General features: G+C 40.9%; 1 long non-coding RNA gene across 1 annotated transcript; it reads right to left on the bottom strand.

Annotated features, from left to right (window-relative positions):
• Nucleotides 1-1,946: 1,946 nt before the first annotated feature.
• Nucleotides 1,947-12,439, bottom strand: LOC123724364 (uncharacterized). The gene is made up of 3 exons (XR_006756871.1): nucleotides 12,256-12,439; nucleotides 9,685-9,821; nucleotides 1,947-2,055 (listed from the first exon to the last, which is right to left on the bottom strand). It is a non-coding gene; the product is annotated as an uncharacterized lncRNA (long non-coding RNA).
• Between the last annotated feature and the right edge of the window lie 12,145 nt (nucleotides 12,440-24,584).

Below are 24,584 nucleotides of genomic sequence, written 5' to 3'. Positions count from 1 at the left end.
GATTGGAGCAAGAGAAATCCACACACAGCAACACAGGCAGCTTTAAACAGTCCTGCAGCTCAGAGTCAGAAGCAAATGGCACCCTATTCCCTACATAGTGCACTATTTTGGACCAGATCCCATACACTACATAGGGAAAAGGGAATAGGGAATAGGGTGGCATTTCGGATGCAGCCCCAGAGCCTTCTAAATGATCTAAAGCAACAGACCAGGACTGATGGGGGATAATTAGGAGCTAAGGGCCATGGGCATTACAGCCTGGTTTCAGGTGCCTTCCGATGCAGGATTATGATGAAGTGGGCACAATTTGGGTATTTTATGGTTGTGAAATGGTTTTATGGCTTCAGAAGACGTCATAGAATCCGATTTTAACCGACGGCTCTCTCATTAGCATCATACTCTCATTTGCTCAATGTTTTATTTTAATTTGACATTTTCTGCAAACAAATGGTAATGTATAAGCAATGTAGTAGTCAGAATAAATGCTCAATCATCTATATCATGACAGCGTTAGACCAAGCAGATTTTATTGAATGTCCTTTACTTTAAATGAGACTAGAGTATAATCTATGGGATAGATTCAGAAAACAGATGTCTGTACATTTAGGAAGTGTGATACATAGATATACTTTAATACCTATGATCAACAATGTTCATGTCCATGGATAACCCCTAATCACCACCCATAGGAAACCTGTAATCATGTTATGATTTTTGTTTGGGAGATTTAAATATCTATATTTTGTGCTACATGATTAATATACTTTGTTTTCTTGCCACTGTTTCAATATCGTTTTGCTGTCACATTCAATTTCAGCTGTTCACTTTGAATAATGTGCCAAGCAGCCCATTTTATCAACTTGTTTCTAAGAATATTTACATTTGATAGTAGATAGTTAAACCCCACATTGACGAGTTTGCGTTGACGATATGAAAAAATATAAATAGATACAATATTTTGTGAAGGTTTTACCTTTTACCATCATATCTAGAACTTAACACTATAATACATTAAATAAACAAATATTGACATAAAATTATCAATACATAGCCACCTACTATCTCAAATGTAAATATTCTTAGAAACAAGTCGATAAAATGGGCTGCTTGGCACATTATTCAAAGTGTACAGCTGAAATTGAATGTGACAGCAAAACGATATTGAAACAGTGGCAAGAAAACAAGTTTATGAATCATGTGGCAAAAATAATAGAAATGAAAAGTGAGAAACTGATAGCTTCTAAATATGTAATAAATAAATAAATAGATGAGTGTTAAAGGGATAGTGTGCAATTTTGGCAATGAAGGAAGTTTGAGGTTGTTTTACGAGCCATTGCTAACTAGTGTTAGCGCAGTGACTGGAAACGGCTCGCAAAACTACCTCCAACTTCCTTTAAACTGCACGCAGACAAAAATAATGGAATCCACGAGTTCACCTGACTGGGTAAAAAAGGCTTCATTACCAAAATCTCGGACTATTCCTTTAACGGCTACCAGTTGCCTGTCGTTTTATTACCCGACATTGGCATACCATAGTGGTGTTCATCAGTTGTTCGTGTTATGAAAACAAAATAAGTCCCGAATGTGCACTAACCTGAAGTGAGGTACAAGGTGCCCCTATACTAGACATACTAAATCACTACACAAAACATGCCACTTGTTTTGAACATGGAGTGGAGAGGACGAGGCCAAAATGGCCAAAAGTAGTGCACTATATAGGTACTAGGGAGCCATTTGGAACGCTGGCAGGTCTATACACTAATGGTTACTGTAGTCTATTGTAAAACATTCCTAATATCCCCAGGGTGTTTTCTTGATGTGTAGAGGGCAGAACACTCCCCTGTCCAAGCAGCCCACTAATAAACTATGGCTCATCATATCAAACCTTTTTTTTTTTGCCTTTCCCACATTCATTAGGCCTCACCTATTGGCTGACTTACATTATATCCACCAATTACACTGAGGCACAGTCCCTGGTGCAGACAGTTGACACTGAGCAGACTGCAGTAGTCTATTACCACTTCACAGCTCTTCCCGGAAAACCCTGGCAGGCACCTGCAGAGGAGAGGAGGAGAGCAACTGGCTGTCAGACGTATCAATATTAATAACACCTGGCATGATATGTAGACCAGACCACTGATAATAATAAAGAGAGAGGAGGAGAGCAACTGGCTGTCAGACGTATCAATAACACCTGGCATGATATGTAGAGCAGACCACTGATAATAATAAAGACAGAGGAGGAGAGCAACTGGCTGTCAGACGTATCAATAACACCTGGCATGATATGTAGAGCAGACCACTGATAATAATAAGGACAGAGGAGGAGATGCAGACAAGACGATCATGGTGTGGTAGAGCTGAAAAACAAAGTCACACACTCATCTCTCCTCACTGTGGATTTATTTGACCAACGCTTCTGCCAAAGAGCCTTTATCAGGGTAGGATATACCGTAACATGTGTAAGATATAACATCCTTTATCAGGGTAGGCTATAGCATAACATGTGTAAGCATACCCATAAGATGATGCAGCCACCACCATTCTGGAAAACATGAAGAGTGATACTCAGTGAGGTGCTGGATTTGCCCCAAACATAACGCTTTGAATTTAGAACAAAAGGTGAATTTCTTTGACACATTTCTTGCAGTATTACTTCAGTGCCTTGTTGCAAACAGGATGTATGTTGAATATATGTATTCTGTACAGGCTTCATTCTTTTCACTCTGTCATTTAGGTTAGTATTGTGGAGTAATTACAATGCTGTTGATCCATCCTCAGTTTTCTCATATCACAACCATTAAACACTGTAACGGTTTTAAAATCACCATTGGCCTCATGGTGAAATCACCATGGGTGGTTTCCTTCCTCTCTGGCAACCGAGTTATGAAGGATGCCTGATTCTTTGTAGTGACTGGGTGTATTGACACACCATCCAAAGTAGAGGTCGAACTTTTTTTGTTGTAAAAAAGCTCAAGTTTAACCTCTTGGGGCTAGGTGGGACGCTAGCGTGCCACCCGTGGTGCACTCCATCAACAGCAGGTGCATTTCAAGAGCGGCAAATTTGAATCCAAATAAATGTCAAAATTCAAATTTTTCAAAAATACAACTATGTTACACCATTTGAAAGATAAACATCTCCTTAATCTAACCACGTTTTACGATTTCAAAAAGGTTTTACGGCGAAAGCATAAATTTAGAGTATGTTAGGACAGTACATTTACAAGAGTTGTGTGTAATGTTTTGTCAAGTCAAAGACAGGGTCACCAAAACCATAAAACCAGCTAAAATGATGCACTAACCTTTTACAATCTCCATCAGATGACACTCCTAGGACATTATGTTAGACAATGCATGCATTTTTAGTTCTATCAAGTTCATATTTATATACAAAAACAGCGTTTTACTATGGCATTGATGTTGAGGAAATCGTTTCCCTCCAATAACCGGCAGTCAAGTCAGTGTCAGAAATTAAATAATTAAAATTAGAAAACATTGGTAAAATATTATATTGTCATTTAAAGAATTATAGATTTACATCTCTTGAACGCAATCAACTTGCCAGATTTAAAAATAACCTTACTGGGAAATCACACTTTGCAATAATCTGAGCACTGCGCCCAGAAAAATACGCGTTGCGATACAGACTAGACGTCATGTTGGGGAGATCTAAAATCGAAAATACTATGTAAATAATCCATTACCTTTGATTCTCTTCATCAGATGTCACTTCCAGGTATCACAGGTCCATAACGAATGTAGTTTTGTTCAAAAAAGCTCATCATTTATGTCCAAAAATCTCCGTCTCGTTAGCACATGATGTAAGCCAGCCGGACTTCTCGTCATGAACGAGGGGAAAAAATATATTTCCGTTCGTTCAAACATGTCAAACGTTGTATAGCATAAATCATTAGGGCCTTTTTTAACCAGAACATGAATAATATTCAAGGTGGACGAATGCATACTCTTTTATAACGTATTGGAACGAGGGTACCCAACATGAACTAGCGCGCCAGGTGTCTAATGGGACATCACCATTCCATGGCTCTTGTTCGGTCAGATCTCCCTCCAGAAGACTCAAAACACTTTGTAAAGGCTGGTGACATCTAGTGGAAGCAATAGGAAGTGCCAAAATATTCCTAAACCCCTGTGTTTTTCAATGGGATAAGTTTAAAGTCAATACAACACATCAGGTATCCACTTCCTGTCAGAAAATGTCTCAGGGTTTTGCCTGCCAAATGAGTTCTGTTATACTCACAGACACCATTCAAACAGTTTTGGAAACTTTAGAGTGTTTTCTATCCATATATAATAAGTATATGCATATTATAGTTACTGGGTAGGATTAGTAACCAGATTAAATCGGGTACATTTTTTTTATCCAGACGTGCAAATGCTGCCCCCTAGACCCAACAGGTTAAGTTCCTTGCTCAGAACATATGAAAGCTGGTGGTTCCTTTTAACATGAGTCTTCAATATTCCCAGGTAAGAAGTTTTAGGTTGTAGTTATTATAGGAATTATAGGACTATTTCTCTCTATACGATTTGTATTTCATATACCTTTGACTATTGGATGTTCTTATAGGCACTTTAGTATTGCCAGTGTAACAGTATAGCTTCCGTCCCTCTCCTCGCTCCTACCTGGGCTCGAACCAGGAACACATCGACAACAGCCACCCTCGAAGCAGCGTTACCCATGCAGAGCAAGGGGAACAACTACTCTCAGTCTCAGAGCGAGTGACATTTGAAACGCTATTAGCGCGCACCCCGCTAACTAGCTAGCCATTTCACATTGGTTACACCAGCCTAATCTTGGGAGTTGATTGGCTTGAAGGGGTGGGTATAATTTGTAGAACGTTCCAACAGGAATCTGTTCCAAAAAACGTAAAGTAAAAGGTTGCCAACCAACAACGCATACAAAGTAGCAACGCATACAAACCTAGCTAACTAGCTGCCGAATAGGCATCAACTCACCACATAGCTTATTCTTAATGTTTGTCCATAGGCAACCAGAGTGACGACAGACAATTTTCGGAATAATTGTGATGAGTGAAAAACGCAATTAAATAGACCACTCCCTACCCGGTATCTTATTCTGCCGCTATACAACTTTGTATGCGTTGTTTTTTGGCAACCTTGTTATTTACGAAGTTTTTGGAATAGAGTCCTGTTGGAACGTTCCACAACTTATACCCACCCGGCTTGAAGTCATAAACAGCTTGAAGCACAGCGAAGAGCTGCTGGCAAAACGAATGAAAGTGCTGTTTGAATGAATGCTTACGAGCCTGCTGGTGCCTACCAACGCTCAGTCAGACTGCTATATACAAAAATATCAAATCATAGACTTAATTATAACATAACAACACACAGAAATACTAGCCTTAGGTCATTAATATGGTCGAATCCGGAAACTATCATCTCGAAAACAAAAGTTTTTTCTTTCAGTGAAATACGGAACCGTTCCGTATTTTATCTAACGGGTGGCATCCCTAAGTCTAAATATTCCTGTTACATTGCACAACCTTCAATGTTATGTCATAATTACGTAAAATTCTGGCAAATTATTTTGCAACGAGCCAGTCGGCCCAAACTGTTGCATATACCCTGACTGCGTGCAATAAACGCAAGATAAGTGACACAATTTCATGTTAGCAGGCAATATTAAATAAATATGCAGGTTTAAAAATATATACTTGTGTATTGGTTTTAAAGAAAGGCATTGATGTTTATGGTTAGGTACATTGGTGCAACGACAGTGCTTTTTTCGCAAATGTGCTTGTTAAATCAACACCCGTTTGTCGAAGTAGGCTGTGATTCAATGAGAAAATAACAGGCACCGCATCGATTATATGCAACGCAGGACACATTAAATAAACTAGTAATATCATCAACCATGTGTAGTTAACTAGTGATTATGTTAAGATTGATAGTTTTTTATAAGATAAGTTTAATGCTAGCTAGCAACTTACCTTGGCTTCTTGCTGCCCTCGCGTAACAGGTAGTCAGCCTGCCATGCAGGCTCCTCGTGGAGTGCAATGTAAGGCAGGTGGTTAGAGCGTTGGACTAGTAACCGGAAGGTTGCAAAAACGAATCCCCGAATCCCCCCTGAACAAGGCAGTTAACCCCCGTTCCTAGGCCGTCATTGAAAATAAGAATGTGTTCCTAATCTGACTTGCCTAGTTAAATAAAGGTGTAAAAAAAAGAATAATAAAACCAATTTATTATATTTTTTTTAACCTGATATGGATAGGTTTGGATAGAAAACACTCTGAAGTTTCTAAAACGGCTTGAATGGTGTCTGTGAGTATAACATAACTCATATGGCAGGCAAAAACCTGAGAAAAAGTCAACCAGGAAGTGGAGGATCTGAGAATTGTAGTTCTTCTTTCTCGTCCCTTTCGAAACTACAGTATCTGTGGTGTTACGTTGCACTTTCTAAGGCTTCCATTGTCTGTCTAAAGCCTTCAGAAAGGGGTTTGAGCGTTCTCCTGTCACTGGGCAGAGTATAGGAGCTCAGTTACTGAGTGGTCTGCCTGGCAACAAAGGGATTGGATATGCGCAGTCCCACAAGCTCGCTGTTTTTTCTTTTTCTCCTTGAATGAATACGCTATTGTCCAGTTGGAATATTATCGCAATTTTACGTTAAAAATACCATGAAAAAATTGATTTTAAACAGCGTTTGACATGCTTCTAAGTACGGTAATGTAACATTTTTACTTTTTGTGTCTCGAATTGCGCTCGCGCGTTAGCCTTTGGATAGTGACCTGAAAGCACGAACAAAACGGAGGTATTTAGACATAAATATGGATTATTTCGACCAAAAACAACATTTCTTGTGGAAGTAGCAGTCCTGGGAGTGCATTCTGACGAAGATCAGCAAAGGTAAGAGCATATTTCTAATACTAATTCTGAGTTTAGGTTGCCCCGAACTTGGCGGGTGTCTGAATAGCTCGCTGTGATGGCGAGCTATGTACTCAGAATATTGAAAAATGTGCTTTCTCCGTAAAGCTATTTTAAAATCTGACACAGCGGTTGCATAAAGGAGTTCTGTATCTATAATTCTTAAAATAATTGTTATGTATTTTGTCAACGTTTACGATGAGTATTTTTGTAAATTCACCGGAAGTTTTTGGTGGGAATACATTTTCTGAACATCACGCGCCAATGTAAAATGCTGTTTTTGGATATAAATATGAACTTGATTGAACAAAAAATACATGTATTGTGTAACATAATGTCCTAGGAGTGTCATCTGATGAAGATCGTCAAAAAGGTTAGTGCTTCATTTAGCTGTGTTTTGGGTTTTATTGACACATGTCCTTGCTTGGAAAATGGCTGTGTGGTTATTTTGGTCAATGTACTCTCCTAACATAATCTAATGTTTTGCTTTCGCTGTAAAGCCTTTTTTAAAATCGGACAATGTGGTTGGATTAAGGAGAAGTGTATCTTTAAAATGGTGTAAAAAAGTCGTATGTTAGAGAAATTGAAATTATTGGATTTTTGAGGTTTTTGTATTTCGCGCCACGCTGTTCCATTGGATATTGGCTAGGCGTTCCGCTAATAAAATACCGATTACCGATTGTTATGAAAACATGAAATCGGCCCTAATTAATCGGCCATTCCGATTAATCGGTCGACCTCTACATCCTACAGCTTGTTCTCCGTCTTATTGTTAAAGGTACAATATGCTGAAATCGCTCCGCCATTTCCTGGTTGCAAAACTTCTAATAGTCTGTCCAATTTCAGTTCATGTGACAAAACAAGCAGTCATTGTGTAGAGAATCATTGTACAATCTAAACCGCTGTGAAATATATTTTCCATAACCAAAAATATTGTATTTTCAGCTGTTTGAAGCTGGTGTACAAAACCGAAAGTGAAAGACAAAAACTAAACTTTTGAACGGGAAACATAGAAATAGCGCACATAGAACAGATCCACTGCTTTTTAGACTTGCTTTCAATGAGAACGACAGATCTATAACGCATATTTCTATGTGAATTTGGTCGGGTCGTCCAAAAAGTTACATATTGCAGCTTTAAATACTGAGCCAACATGTTTTCAGCACTTTTATTTTCATGCCCAGCAATCTAAAACACTGCATCTCAGTGCTAGAGGCGTCACTACAGAGCCTGGTTCGATTCCAGGCTGTATCACGACCCGGACGTGATTGGGAGTCCCATAGGGCGGTGGACAATTGGCCCAGCGTTGTCCAGGTTAGGGTTTGGCTGGGGTAGGCCGTCATTGTAAATAAGAATTTGTTCTTAACTGACTTGCCTAGTTAAATAAAAGTTTAATATTTTTTTTATGTTTTTTAAATACCTCTGCAGCAGAACTATGGTGAGCAATATGTTTGGAACATTAAATCGCAATATCAAATTTGAATCGCAATACATTGTGAGTCATGAGAATCGCACCTATCAGCACCTAGGTATTGTGATAATATTGTATCGTGAGGTCCCTGGCAATTCCCAGCCCTCATCTGAAGTATATAAAGGAAAATAATGAGCTATTATTAAAGATGCTTCCTGTCCTGAGCAACAGCATAGCAGACGCTTTTATCTAGGACCTTTATTATTTTTTATCTAGGCACCTACATTCACAGTAACACAGAACATTTACATTTTAGTCACTTAGCAGAACGATTTATGGGAGCAATGAGGGTTAAGTGCCTTGCTCAAGGGCACATCGGCAGATTTTTCACCTAGTCAACTTGGGAATTCGAACCAGCAACATTTTGGTTATCGGCCCAACACTCTTAACCACTAGAGTACCTGCCGCAACCCTGGTGTTGCTAGCTAAGCCCCTTGCTCTAACCCTGGTGTTGCTAGCTAAGCCCCATGATCTAACCCTGGTGTTGCTAGATAAGCCCCTTGCTCTAACCCTGGTGTTGCTAGCTAAGCCCCATGCTCTAACCCTGGTGTTGCTAGCTAAGCCCCTTACTCTAATCCTGGTGTTGCTAGCTAAGCCCCATGCTCTAACCCTGGTGTTGCTAGCTAAGCCCCTTGCTCTAACTAAAACACTGGGCCATCAGGACGCGTAGGTCACTGGATCACGTCGTCCGGGTTTAGCCGGGGTAGGCCGTCATTGTAAATAAGAATGTATTCTTAACTGACTTGCCTTGTTAAATAAAGGTTACAGTTTTGTTTAAATCACCTTTATCCCTTCCATGTGTCTCAACTACATCCTGAATATACTGCCATGGGTCTCAACTACATCCTGAATATACTGCCATGTGTCTCAACTACATCCTGAATATACTGCCATGGGTCTCAACTACATCCTGAATATACTGCCATGTGTCTCACCTACATCCTGAATATACTGCCATGTGTCTCACCTACATCCTGAATATACTGTCATGTGTCTCACCTACATCCTGAATATACTGCCATGTGTCTCACCTACATCCTGAATATACTGCCATGTCTCAACTACATCCTGAATATACTGCCATGTGTCTCAGCTACATCCTGAATATACTGCCATGTGTCTCACCTACATCCTGAATATACTGCCATGTGTCTCACCTACATCCTGAATATACTGCCATGTCTCAACTACATCCTGAATATACTGCCATGTGTCTCACCTACATCCTGAATATACTGCCATGTGTCTCACCTACATCCTGAATATACTGCCATGTGTCTCACCTATATCCTGAATATACTTCCATGTCTCACCTGCAGACGTAGTCCTCTCCCTGGACTAAACAGCTGGCGTTGTTGTGGCAGGGCGAAGGGCTGCGCTGCCTCCTGCACTGTGGGCCTGTGGTGCCATCTGAACACTGCCAGACTGAGGCTGCACACTCAGGAGAGGTCTGCAGACACACACACAAACACTTCAACATATACACAAACACATGTAAAACAAACACACACATTTGCACGCACAAGCGCACACACACACAGACACAGGACGAAAACAAATCAGGCCTCAAGTCAGCTTGAGAAAACACACTTAGATTAAAGGTAAAAGACAGGGTTAGTGGAGACAGATCACTCTCCCTAGCAGAACAAGACAGGGTTAGTGGAGACAGATCACTCTCCCTAGCAGAACAAGACAGTGTTAATGGAGACAGATCACTCTCCCTAGCAGAACAAGACAGTGTTAATGGAGACAGATCACTCTCCCTAGCAGAACAAGACAGGGTTAGTGGAGACAGATCACTCTCCCTAGCAGAACAAGACAGCATTAGTGGAGACAGATCACTCTCCCTAGCAGAACAAGACAGTGTTAGTGGAGACAGATCACTCTCCCTAGCATAACAAGACAGTGTTAGTGGAGACAGATCACTCTCCCCAGCAGAACAAGACAGTGTTAGTGGAGACAGATCACTCTCCCTAGCAGAACAAGACAGTGTTAGTGGAGACAGATCACTCTCCCCAGCAGAACAAGACAGTGTTAGTGGAGACAGATCACTCTCCCTAGCAGAACAAGTGAGTAAAGAACTGTAACAGCATAATGTTAGGGAGTGAAACAGGACAGCTACAGTGACACAGAGAGAAGAAGTGTATTGTTTGTTTAATGTGACAAGGTGAAAGCTGTACTTTCTGATGATTACTAACGATGCACTTTTATTTTTATATTTTTTTACCCCCTTTTCCTCCTCAATTTTGATCTTGTCTTATCGCTGCAACTCCCCAACGGGCTCCGGAGGCGAAGGTCGAGTCATGGGGGGGAAACATGACCCACCAAACCGCACTTAACGCCCGCTTAACCAGGAAGCCAGCTACAATAATGTGTCGGAGGAAATACTGTTCAACTGACGACCGTCGTCAGCCTGCAGGCACCCAGCTCGCCACAAGGAGTCGCTAGAGAGTGATTAGCCAAGTAAAGCCCCCCCCGACCAAACCTTCCCTAACCCGGACAACGCTGGGCCAATTGTGTGCCACCCTGTGGGACTCCCGGTCAAGACCAGTTGTGAAACAACCTGGGATCGAACCTGGGTCTGGAGTGATGCCACTGCGATGCGGGGCCTTCGACTACTGCGCCACTTTAATTATGCATTTCATTTGTTAAATGTCATTTGGTTTTGTATTTTGTGCACACGTACGTAAAGAAATAGTGTCTTATAAGCCCATTGGGCAACAATTGGTGTTCGAGACTTAAATAAATAAATCAATCCATCATAGAGAAACTAAGAATAGATGGAGACAGCTAGGCCATTAGCTCGACTAGCGTACTCCAGCTCTCATCACATCTCATCAGGAATGATCTTGACAATAATAATATATCTGACTCAAGAGTCAGAGATGATAAAACCAAGATCCTTAATCAGAGAAGATACTAATAATAACAGTTGCTTCGAGTCGCCAAGGCTCTCAGGTTGAAAGATGAGTTCATTTTCATTCAGATGAAGTCCCCTATAGAGATGAGACTGAGGCAAAATCAATGTCAAACAGATCAGGTTGACATACGAGTGCTGCTATGCTATCAACACTGGGCTCCCATTAATGTGACTGTGTTATGAAGGTTGTTATGCGTAATCCTGCATCACTCATTAAGGTGTTATGACTGGTTAAGAATGCCTTACGGAATATTCTCGAGTGGGTTGAGAAACCTATTACAAATCAGTTATTGTAAAATCTGTGGCAAATTCCATAATGAAGTCACAAGTGAAGGTCACAAAAAGACAATTAGCCCATTTTAATATATTTTTCTCTCTATGCATCGCCTCTCGCATAATAGAGAAACTATTGGCACTCAGCAGTTGATGATTAAATCCCCTGTCCTGTATCACCGTAACATTTCAGAGATAAAAGGCCTGAAATTGAAAACGGACTGTGGCCAACAGACGCCTCCCATCTAGAACAAAAGAGCCCCTTTCATAAGTGCAATTTCAGTCTGCCTCTTAAAATATGCAATAGTTAATTCCAGTCTAATCAAAATGGCCACCACAAATAACCAGAGCCACCACCATCACGCTTTCCTTCCCCAAGCCATGCTAACCCCCCATTGAAGGCAGAAATATTCATTGTTGTTCCAACCTTCAAAAGTACACTCGATCTGCTTCAAAGACTAAGATATTCATTTTCACGTGACATTTCCTATTAAATCAGGCTCTGAGAGGCCGGAGGAGGAGGGCTGAGGAGAATGAAGAAGGAGAAATGGGATGCGTCCATAATGACATCTTATTACCTCTATAGTGCAATACCTTGGACAAGGCCTGTTTGGGCCAGACTGTATGGGCTCTGGTCGAAAGTAGTGCACTATTTAGAGTGACATTTGGGACGTAGAAATAGAGTTCTCACATGTTCCCCCAAGGAGCACGCCTTTTCCCGCTGACATTCGTATGAAAGGCAATTGATGTTAACGGGGGTGTCACAGCGGAGGCCCGTGAATCCCTCCAGACAAGCACAAGCATATCCAGCGGCACTCTCGGAGCTCTCCTCACACTCTCCACCATTCCTACATGGGTTGGGATCACAACATGTCCCACAAGGTGGACCTATGGAAGAGAATGAACAGTTGGTTATTGGATAAGATTCCCAGAGGCTTTGAACTTCAATGAATATTTAACACGTGAGAGGTCTCAGGCTGGATGTCAGAGATAGAGCAGAAGTGTCGGTCCAACAACCCATGATAACTCAGGACACCTGAAAAGAATCGGAGAGGTCTCCATAGCTGAACTCGACAGTCTTTGTTACAGCCATACAAACTTCACGGACACTGTTAGTTCAAGTCAGTCCGATTGAGAGCATGGCTCCAAATAGAGCAAATGATTGTGATAATTTGTTGAGGAAAAACTTGATCTGTTCCTCACTTCAACAAGTCTGATTTCAACATTTCATCCCACAGCAACATACAGTTTAAACCATATAAATATAATTAATTACATTTCTATGGTTTAAACCACAGAGGCGGGAAATACAGCAAAACCACCAGGATGAGAATGTGAACAGTACCTCAGTACCTGGTCAGAGATGTGAACAGTACCTCAGTACCTGGTCAGGGATGTGAACAGTACCTCAGTACCTGGTCAGGGATGTGAACAGTACCTCAGTACCTGGTCAGGGATGTGAACAGTACCTCAGTACCTGGTCAGGGATGTGAACAGTATCTAAGTACCTGGTCAGGGATGTGAACAGTATCTAAGTACCTGGTCAGGGATGTGAACAGTACCTCAGTACCTGGTCAGGGATGTGAACAGTACCTCAGTACCTGGTCAGGGATGTGAACAGTACCTCAGTACCTGGTCAGGGATGTGAACAGTACCTCAGTACCTGGTCAGAGATGTGAACAGTACCTCAGTACCTGGTCAGGGATGTGAACAGTACCTCAGTACCTGGTCATACAGTTCTGTTCAAGTTAATACCATTTTCCCCTACTAGTCCTACGTGTGAATCACACGCTCTTTAAAGAAAGAGTGCCTTCCTTTACTCAGTGTTTTATTGGGTTTGATGATGGTGTTTTCAAACACACGAGCAATCCTGAAGTATCCCATGTATATGTTTGACTTCAGGTGAATACAAGGCTCCAGGGCTCTCTCTCTCTCCATGACTCTAATTAATAATCAACTGCTTTTCTTGGACTCACTCACTTGTTCCTTGAGCAAAGTCTCCCTACACTACACTGTGGTATCGTCCCAAATGGCACCCTATTCCCTATATAGTGCACTACTTTTGATCAGGGCCCTATGTGACACTATATAGGGAATAGGGTGCTATTTGGGATGCAAGCCTCCCTATACTGTATCATCTCTCTTATGCGCTTCTTCCGTCTATTTTGGAACGCACAAGTGAATCTGAACTCCACACCAATTCCCACAACCCAAGAGAAGAACCAGGAAGTTGGCTTTTCATCTCAGTATAAAAGACAAAAGAGAATGACTTTTCAAGCATGCAACCAAACCACTAAACCTCACGCAATACCGCCAATGTTTACTCATAATAAAACTAGGCTATATTCGTTGTGTCAAATTGGCACTCCTAATGATGCAACTTTCTCTGGCACAAAAAGTCAGAGAAGAGGAGCTGGAAACATTAACTGTGTGGTTGGTATTCTCCTTTTCTCTTTAATCTTTTTTCCCTCCTTTTCAATGCTTTTATTGTTATTGTGTTCTGTTCTAATTAGCAAATAGACCTTTTTAAGTAAATCACAGTCTTCTCCAAGTACCTGTACCATTGATGTCCTCCTATTGTATGATAGACATAACAACAAGAATAAGACATAGAAATGAAAAGATATATCCCCTCAGAAGCATAAATGAATTAAACTGCTTATTGGCATTAGGATTCTGTCAAACACTGTTGGCCATTGTACAGCTCTTGATATCTCTGTTGATGTTTCCTGTCCTGAGACTGAAGATACAACAGGTATCACGATGTTTCTGTTCTTTTCCATGGTCTACATATCATCATCCCCATACTACCAGGGGAGAACGCAGAACAAACACCCCAAGCTGCTTAATACAGTATTACAGTCGAGAAAAGGGAAATTAGTTGGCAGACTGCCACCACCATCTTTAAAATCACAATGGACTTTTAACTGGGAGAGGAAGATGAAGTATGACTGGTCAAACTATCTACAGGAAGATAGAAGAAAGGTCCAGGATTGACTGGAACATCAACAGTCTGCCGAATAAGAGTGGTGTCATTTCAACATGGTCTCCTTTCAATATGCCAAAATGGTGACATTTAATCATTGTGACCTACTTGTTGTGTGTATGTACTGAAATGTATGTGTAACTAATAGATGCACACACACACATTTTTAAATGTATGTTAATTGTAGTCTTTTGTCTATAATGGCTTTTTCGTTATATGTCGGACCCAAGTAAGACTTGCTGTCGCCATTGGCGTCGGCTAATGGGGATCCTTATGAATAAAAAAATATGTCAGCTGAGCTAACCTCTTACAGTGAACAAAAATATAAAACGCAACAATTTCAAAGATTTTACTGAGTTACAGTTCATATAAAGAAATCAGTCAATTGAAATTAATTAGGCCCTAATCTATGGATTCCACATGACTGGGAATACGGATATGCAGCTGTTGTTCACAGATACAGCACCTTTAAAAAAAAGTAGGGGCGTAGATCAGAAAACCAGTCAGTATCTGGTCTGACCATCATTTGCCTCATGCAGTGCGACACATCTCCTTCACATAGAGTTGATCAGGCTGTTGATTGTGGCCTGTGGAATGTTGCTCCACTCCTCTTCAATGGCTGTGTGAAGTTACTGGATATTGGCAGGAACTGGAACACGCTGTTGTACATGTCGATCCAGAGTAGGGGTGTGAACGTTTAAACATTTTAATGAAGTTGTGATCCTTAAGTAGGCCGTCAAGTGTAAATAAGAATTTGTTCTTAATTAACTTGCCTAGTTAAATAAAGGTTAAATAAAAAATGTATTAATTAAAATCACAGTTCAGTGATCACAAAACATAATTTTCTGTGTTCTAGCCGATAGGCTATAAAGGCCTGGGGAAGTTGTGTAATTCAAATAAAACCAGAGAGGATGAGGCGAATTTTAGGCTTGGTGATTTTGCAAGTCATGCAAGACAAGACATGACATAGTGAGATGCAGATTACCAAAACATATGAGCAGGCTTCTGCTTTTTCCATCTCTCTCTCCCTCACACTGGCCTGGCTGCTCCGCCTCTCTCTCCCTCACACTGGCCTGGCTGCTCCGCCTCTCTCTCCCTCACACTGGCCTGGCTGCTCCGCCTCTCTCTCCCTCACACTGGCCTGGCTGCTCCGCCTCTCTCTCCCTCACACTGGCCTGGCTGCTCCGCCTCTCTCTCCCTCACACTGGCCTGGCTGCTCCGCCTCTCTCTCCCTCACACTGGCCTGGATGCTCCACCTCTTCCTAATGATGCCAGTGTGTGTTCAGTCTTCGGTCTGTTGCCTGTAGAATATCCTAGCCTATTCATGGCACTAATGTCTTCGAGACAGTTTTGTGAGCCCAGGGGAGCCTGCTCTTCATTTTTGCCTCATGAAATGACAGTAGGCTACTGGTAGCCTGTATCGATTACGCTTTTCAGACATAATGGAACGTGGCCCCTTGAAAGCGCCTCAGCTACGACATGTTATTCTGTCTGTTAGGGTAGGCTACACTATGTTTTTTTAAATGCTGACACAAAACCTTCTCTGGTGATATGAACAGACATTTTACTTGCCTGTAAAGAAATTCCGCTTCTGAAGTCCATCACTAGGAAACCAGAACTGTCAATCAAATAATCTCGAGCTGCTGCTCGCAGCCTGTTTGCCTGCCTCCTACATGCAGACCACTCTCTTCTCTCTCCTTTTAAATACCGTGACTTACCAAGACATTTAGTAGAAAAAAATGCACATCTAGCTACCATACCATAAAAACAGCATAAACAAGAACACAGCAGCTCAATCAGTTAACTGTAGTCAGGGAAACCATACCGAACATGTAAAGACCTGATGAGGCACTTTTTTGAATTGTCTGAAAAGTGATTAATTGTTGCTATCAACATGTTACTGTAGCTGTGTTCTACGTCTGTGTTACAGTAGATGTAATTTCCTTACTCGTCCCTAGCGTTCATACATACGTAATATGACCATTATTCTGCATTGTAAATTGACACGGAAAACCTATTAAAAAAAGTAAGTTTAAACGTTAAGCAAAATTGTCCATTTGTCACATCGCTAATCCAAAGCATCCCAAACATGCTCAATGTGTGACATGTCTGGTGAGTATGCAGGCCATGGAAGAAGGGACATTTTCAGCTTCCAGTTGTGGTGTACAGATCCTTGCGATATGGGGTCATGCATCATCATGCAGAAACATGAAATGGTGGAGGAGGATGAATGGCACGCCAATGGGCCTCAGGATCTCTTCACGGTATCGCTGTGCTTTCAAATTGCTATCGATAAAATGCAATTGTGTTCATTGTCTGTAGCTTATTTCTGCACATACCATAACCCCACTGCCACCATGGGGCACTCTGTTCACAACGTTGACATCAGTAAACCGCTCGCCCACACAACGCCATCTGCCCGGTATAGTTGAAACAGTTCCAGCGTGCCAGTAGCCATCGAAGGTGAGCATTTGCACACTGAAGTCGGTTACGATGCCGAAATGCAGTCAGGTCAAGACCCTGGTGAGGACAACGAGCACGCAGATGAGCTTCCCTGAGATGGTTTCTGACAGTTTGTGCAAAAATTATTCGGTTGTGCAAACCCACAGTTTCATCAGCTATCCGGGTGGCTGGTCTCAGACGATCGATCCCGCAAATGAAAAAGCCAGATGTGGAAGTCCTAGGCTGGCGTGGTTACACGTGGTCTGCTGTTGTGAGGCCCGTTGGGCGTACTCCCAAATTCTCTAAAACGACGGAGCTTAAGGTAGAGAAATTAACATAACATTTTCTGGCAACAGCTCTGGTGGATATTGCTGCAGTCAGCATGCCAATAGCACGCTCCCTCAAAATGTGAGACGTCTGTGGCATTGTGCTGTGTGACAAAACTGCACATTTTAGAGTGGCCCTTTATTGTCCCCAGCACAAGGTGCACCTGTGCAATGATGCTGTTTAATCATCTTCTTGATATGCCATACCTTTCAGGAGAAATGCTCACTAACAGGGATATAAACAAATTTGTGCACAACATTTGAGAGAGAGAAGCTTTTTGTGCGTATGGAACATTTCTGGGACTTTTTATTTCAGCTCATGAAACATGGAACCAACACTTTACATGTTGCATTTATATTTTTGTTCAGTGTAGTTGTATGTCACTTAGGGTGACATATTACCTACTGTATATCAGATAAATGATGACGTGCCCTATTTAACCCTTATAAAGAATCATAATTACATTGAATGCCTATGATTAGTTTTGAATTATCCTTCCCCCCCCCCCCCCCCTCTGTAAATCATATTTAAATTATGCAAAAACAACCAACTTAATTTAATAAAGGAGAATAAATAGACTTTAGGGAGCTGACAACAGTGGCTCAGATCAGAGCTAGAAGTTTTGGACAAGAGCATCTTGGCTTAGAGACACATACATTACATACTGTAATCCACCTCTAATGTCAAATGCCGCGGTGGTGACATTGGCTGCTCCACGTGGGATAAAATTAGACTGAACACACCGCTGGTTCAAGGTGAATACAATTTGATTGTATTCCCTGGCGTAGGCTTTTCATTTTTGTGTTCTTCAGTAGGCGCAAACTCATTTATCTTTCTCTGTGATTCTTCGTGTAGCATATTCCTCTATGCTAATTCCCCTGCGTATTCTAGTGCTCTTGTTCCCAGAGGTTTCCCATAGGATGCATCCCAAATGTCACCCTATTCAATATATAGTGCACTACCTATGGGCCCTGGTCAAAAGTAGTGTACTGCATAGGGAATAGGGTGTCATTTGGGACTCAGCCATAGCCTGTATGCAGGTATCATTGGACATCAATCTTACTGTATATACATAGAGCTTCTGGGCTTGTTTAGGCTTGCTACACTAGCCATTGGAAATTGAGTTTGCATAGCGGGTTGCCTACCAAAGGCTGAAACAAGAGTCTTTGAGAATAATGTAGTTTACGAAAGTTCAAAATCAGTAAGGCTGGTCACTTTCACATTTATCTAGTAAGCACAATATAATTCACATTGCTTCCTATCACAGGCATAGCAGATATTCATATGGTAGTATTTATAATGATACCTCATCAACATAGTATATAGGTATAGTATAGGGTAATATCGTAATATTACCTCATCAGCATAGCATCACGTCTCTGCTGGTACTTTTCTATTAGCAAGTGTGAGGAATGTCATTCACCTATTAACTTCAGCTTATGAGCATGGCACACTAGAGCAATTCCACCACGCTTGCTGTATGGGCCCACTTGTGCAATAATCACTTTCTGTTCTTCCAACCAATGGGAATGAATCTAGGAGAGTTTGTCAACTCAACCCTTGTGTCTTGCTTGCTGTTTTGCAGCAACAGTCTTCCAACGACCTTCCACCTCTCTACCACCACCAGTCATAGGAAGCCCATTCTCCCAGCTGGGGGGAGAATGGGCCAGCTGCCCAGCATAGAGCGACCGGTAATCAGCATTTGGCTCCGAGGAGCATTCCTCAGAGATGAGGCCTACCCCAAACTATTCAATAAAATGCGATATTGCATGTAATCTATGTTGTCATTCAGTTAAGCCTGTACTCAATTAAACATATTTAAATGTGTGGGATAAAAACATGTTTTTATACCTATCCCAATAGATTCAATAATTTGTGACATATTCTGGAAACAGCTTAAGGTTACAAATGGAAAATGCTGTTGGGAATCGTTGATCATCATCATCACGTACATTTTCACCTCAGATTTTGGGTAAGCCCTGTGCAACTTCCAACGTGTGTTTACTGTGAACACTGAGGGTGTACCCACTTTAAATTACAGTTTTAACAGAGGCTAAGTAGGTCCCTGTGACTATTTGATCATAATGTAGGCCTACCAGAGAGCCTACCATAAAAACAATGGAGGAAAATGCATCCCATAACATTCTAACATGGAAGTAGCTGTTCTATCATTCAGCCTACAGTAGCAGCCAATGTGTGGTGTTCAATGTAGGCCTACATTCCATGACTTTTGAAAAAAACATGCATGGCTTGACATTAACCCGTTTATCCACTTGTCCTTCAGACAAGTTGACTGAGAATGTTGTGTTGTTTGATGCAAGAAACCACTTTACAAAATAAAAAGCATTATTATTCCCATACCATTATTACAGAGAATCAGACAAATGATGCTACACTCTGCCTATTGGCTACTTGTATTATGAGACAGATTATTCAAGCCTAACACTCCCCTTTTTAAGAAAAAACAAAGTGCTCTTTACCAGACTGGCTTTTCAAAGATGTCTAGAAATGTAAGAAGCAATCCCTCCCCTATTGTTGACGACTAATGATCTATAACTGGACTAATAACTCACTAACTAGTAAATCACTCCCCTATTGTTGACTACTAATGATCTATAACTGGGGTTAATAACTCACTAACTAGTAAATCACTCCCCTATTGTTGACTACTAATTATCTATAACTGGGTTAATAACTCACTAACTAGTAATCCCTCCCCTATTGTTGACTACTAATGATCTATAACTGGACTAATAACTCACTAACTAGTAAATCACTCCCCTATTGTTGACTACTAATGATCTATAACTGGACTAATAACTCACTAACTAGTAATCACTCCCCTATTGTTGACTACTAATGATCTATAACTGGACTAATAACTCACTAACTAGTAATCACTCCCCTATTGTTGACTACTAATGATCTATAACTGGGTTAATAACTCACTAACTAGTAAATCACTCCCCTATTGTTGACTACTAATGATCTATAACTGGACTAATAACTCACTAACTAACTAGTAATCACTCCCCTATTGTTGACTACTAATGATCTATAACTGGACTAATAACTAACTAACTAGTAAATCACTCCCGTATTGTTGACTACTAATGATCTATAACTGGACTAATAACTCACTAACTAACTAGTAATCACTCCCCTATTGTTGACTACTAATGATCTATAACTGGACTAATAACTCACTAACTAGTAATCACTCCCCTATTGTTGACTACTAATGATCTATAACTGGGTTAATAACTCACTAACTAGTAAATCACTCCCCTATTGTTGACTACCAATGATCTACAACTGGGCTAATAACTAACTAACTAACTAGTAATCACTCCCCTATTGCTGACTACTAATGATCTATAACTGGGTTAATAACTCACTAACTAGTAATCACTCCCCTATTGTTGACTACTAATGATCTATAACTGGACTAATAACTCACTAACTAGTAATCACTCCCCTATTGTTGACGACTAATGATCTATAACGGGGTTAATAACTCACTAACTAGTAATCCCTCCCCTATTGCTGATGATTAATGATCTATAACTGGGTTAATAACTCACTAACTAGTAAATCACTCCCCTATTGTTGACTACTAATGATCTATAACTGAACTAATAACTCACCCCCCTATTGTTGACTACTAATGATCTATAACTGGACTAATAACTCACTAACTAACTAGTAATCACTCCCCTATTGTTGACTACTAATGATCTATAACTGAACTAATAACTAACTAACTAACTAGTAATCACTCTCCTATTGTTGACTACTAATGATCTATAACTGGGTTAATAACTCACTAACTAACTAGTAATCACTCCCCTATTGTTGACTACTAATGATCTATAACTGGACTAATAACTCACTAACTAACTAGTAATCACTCCCATTGTTGACTACTAATGATCTATAACTGAACTAATAACTAACTAACTAGTAATCACTCCCCTATTGTTGACTACGAATGATCTATAACTGGGCTAATAACTCACTAACTAGCAAAGGATATGAACAAAATGTGCACACGTGGCTACATTCAGCTTTCGCTTTGATCGCAAAACAAGCTCATCTACTCACGACCGCTAATGCTGTAAACACAGTCCAGTTCAAAGTAAATGGCATAGGTCCATATATGTCAATGGTCTATTTGCATATAGGCCTCCTGCAGATCTGACTTGTTATGGCTCACTGGTCTGTGTAGAGTACGGGCTGAGTCTTGCATGTCAACGCACTGGTCTGTGTAGAGTACGGGCTGAGTCCTGCATGTCAATGCAATAGAATCCTACTCCGATGTGTTCTGCCTACAAGAAAATGTCTTGCATAGTTAGTGTTGTTGTTTTAGTATGTTACATTGGAAGTGGCTAATATTGCATTGATTAGATTACAATTCCCACAGTAAAAGGAAAGGTTGATAGTGTTAACAGGGAAAACTCTAGAACAGTGGTCACCACCCTTTTCTGAGTCAAGATCACTTTCTGAGTCAAAATGCAAGCCGAGATCTACAACTCAGATTTTTTGTATTAAAATGGCTTAAAAAAAACGTACGCCTTTGCAACATTAACCAATTACAAACAGTTCTGTAGCAATGAGGTTTGTGCAGTAGGCTACAGGCCCAAAACATTATAATGACATATTGGCTTTGCTTGAATTGCCCTGCCAATGCATTGCTGTTTAGGTAATCTTTTTAAATTATATTAAAACATTTGAGGTAGGCTATATGATCATACCAGTAATAGAGCCGTTGTTGTATTACTTGTGAGGCACAACTGAGTGAGCATACATTTAAATAATTCGCTTTTTATTTTATTGGGCTGATTGTGCCTACATCTGATGGTCAGTCTCAGCTGAGGGAGAGAGCAGCAGGCTAAGTGGCCGCCTCAACATCCCTCCTCTCTCTCTTTCCTCCACTGACACTGGCCAAAAAGGGACACCATTTCCAGCTGATGGCGAAACTCGAGTCGCACCGCATTATTTCTGCCTCATGCACAAATTCGTGTTGTTACTCCTATGAACATATCAATATTCCTTGATATAAAAAAAGACCCAAGCTGCTTATAATAACACAAGCCTGTAGATACACGTTCGTACGCATTCATTACTGCTGCAGTGCTTGTTGTAGCGCTGAGTGGAAATAAGAAGAATGCGCATTTTATGGCTTATAAAAGTGTTGAATACAAAGTGTTGACAGTGCTGAGTAAGAACTTAAACATGAACTCACTCATAAAAACAGCATCTCTTTGCCCAAGATGAATAAAAAAAAAATAGGAACACAAGGATTTATCGTTGCGTTTTTTACCGAAATGTTTGGTGATCGACTAGGAATGCCTTTGAGATTGGCCAGTGGATCGTGATCGACCAGTTGGTGACCACTGCTCTAGAAAGTTCAGTAAAGTTCAATTTCGTGCTTCTCTCCATGGGCTGATATTTCTTCTGAGCGGCAGTCTCGTGGCTACTGTGCGCACGCACACAGATTAGAGGGAACATTGCCAGTGGACCTTACATACTAATTAAAAAGGATAGACATTGTTATACACTGAGTGTATAAAACATTAAGAACACTTTCCTAATATTTAGTTGCCCTCAGAACAGCCTTAATTTGTTGGGGCATGGACTCTACAAGGTGTCGAAAGCGTTCCACAGAGATGCTGGCCCATGTTGACTCCAATGCTTTCCAAAGTTGTGTCACGTTGTTTGGGTTTCTTTTGGGTGGTGGACCATTCTTGATACACACAGTAAACTGTTGAATGTGAAAAACCCAGCAGCGTTGCAGTTCTTGACACAAACCGGTGAGCATGGCACCTGCTACCATACTCCGTTCAAAGGGAACTTAAATATGTCGTCTTGTCCATTCACCCTCTGAATGGCACACATACACAATCCATGTCTCAATGCTTAAGAATCTTTCTTTATCTCCTCCATTTCATCTACACTGATTGAAGTGGAATTAACAGGTGACATCAATAAGGGATCATAGCTTTCACCTGTATTCACCTGGTCAGTCTTTGTCAAGGAATAATAATAAATAATACAATCCATAGAATACATTAAAAACAATGCATTATGTAAGAGGATAATAATGAATAATGTGCTGAGGAATGCTAACTCAATCTCTTGTAAATGTAGACTATGTACAGTACAGTCTTAAATGTATCTAACAGGACTCAGATATACCCACAACCTAACAACGCAGTCCCCAACCAAATCACTCCCACATAGTTGAATCTACACACTAAAACAATAGGTTAAGTGAATTGCGAAAACAAGTGGTATAATCCCAGATGGGATGTTGCCATATAAGGCGGTAATACCTGGTGATAAATACCATAGAGGAACTCTGCAGGAGAGCCGGAGAATCAAAAGAGAAATCTCATTTGAAACGTCCCGTGAGTTTGGGCCTGATTATTCTGTGAGTATAGGCTCTGGCCTGCGAGGGCAGACCGCCTCTGTTCTGCAGTAGGGGAGACAGGTGATTCCAGGTGATTAATGAGGGAACAGCCATGGGCTGCGTCCCAAATGGCACCCCATTCCCTATATAGTGGATTACTTTGTTACTTCGTAAATGAGACAGTATTAGTGTTCCAGGTAGATGACATACAGTATTAGACTGTGTTCCAAGTAGATGAGATAGAGACAGTATTAGACTGTGTTCCAGGTAGATTACATATAGTATAACACTGTCTCCATCTCATCTACTTGGAACACAGGCTAATACTGCATGTCATCTACCTGGAACACAGTCTTAGACTGTGTTCCAAGTAGATGAGATAGAGACAGTATTAGACTGTGTTCCAGGTAGATTACATATAGTATAACACTGTCTCCATATCATCTACTTGGAACACAGGCTAATACTGTATGTCATCTACCTGGAACACAGTCTTAGACTGTGTTCCAAGTAGATGAGATAGAGACAGTGTTAGACTGTGTTCCAGGTAGATGACATACCTGGAACACAGTCTAACACTGTATGTCATCTACCTGGAACACAGTCTAACACTGTAATGAGATAGACTGTGCTCCAGGTAGATGACAAAGTATTAGACCGTATTCCAGGTAGATGGAGACAATATTAGACCATGTTCCAGGCAGATAAGCTAGAGACAGTATTAGACCGCGTTCCAGGTAGATAAGCTGGAGACAGTATTAGACCGCGTTCCAGGTAGATAAGCTGGAGACAGTATTAGACCGCGTTCCAGGTAGATAAGCTGGAGACAGTATTAGACCGCGTTCCAGGTAGA

Source organism: Salmo salar, chromosome ssa01, assembly GCF_905237065.1.
Source record: "Salmo salar chromosome ssa01, Ssal_v3.1, whole genome shotgun sequence".
NCBI classification, from domain to species: Eukaryota; Metazoa; Chordata; class Actinopteri; order Salmoniformes; family Salmonidae; genus Salmo; species Salmo salar.
Note: the sequence above shows the minus strand (reverse complement) of the source record. Positions and strands in the feature narration are given on the sequence as shown.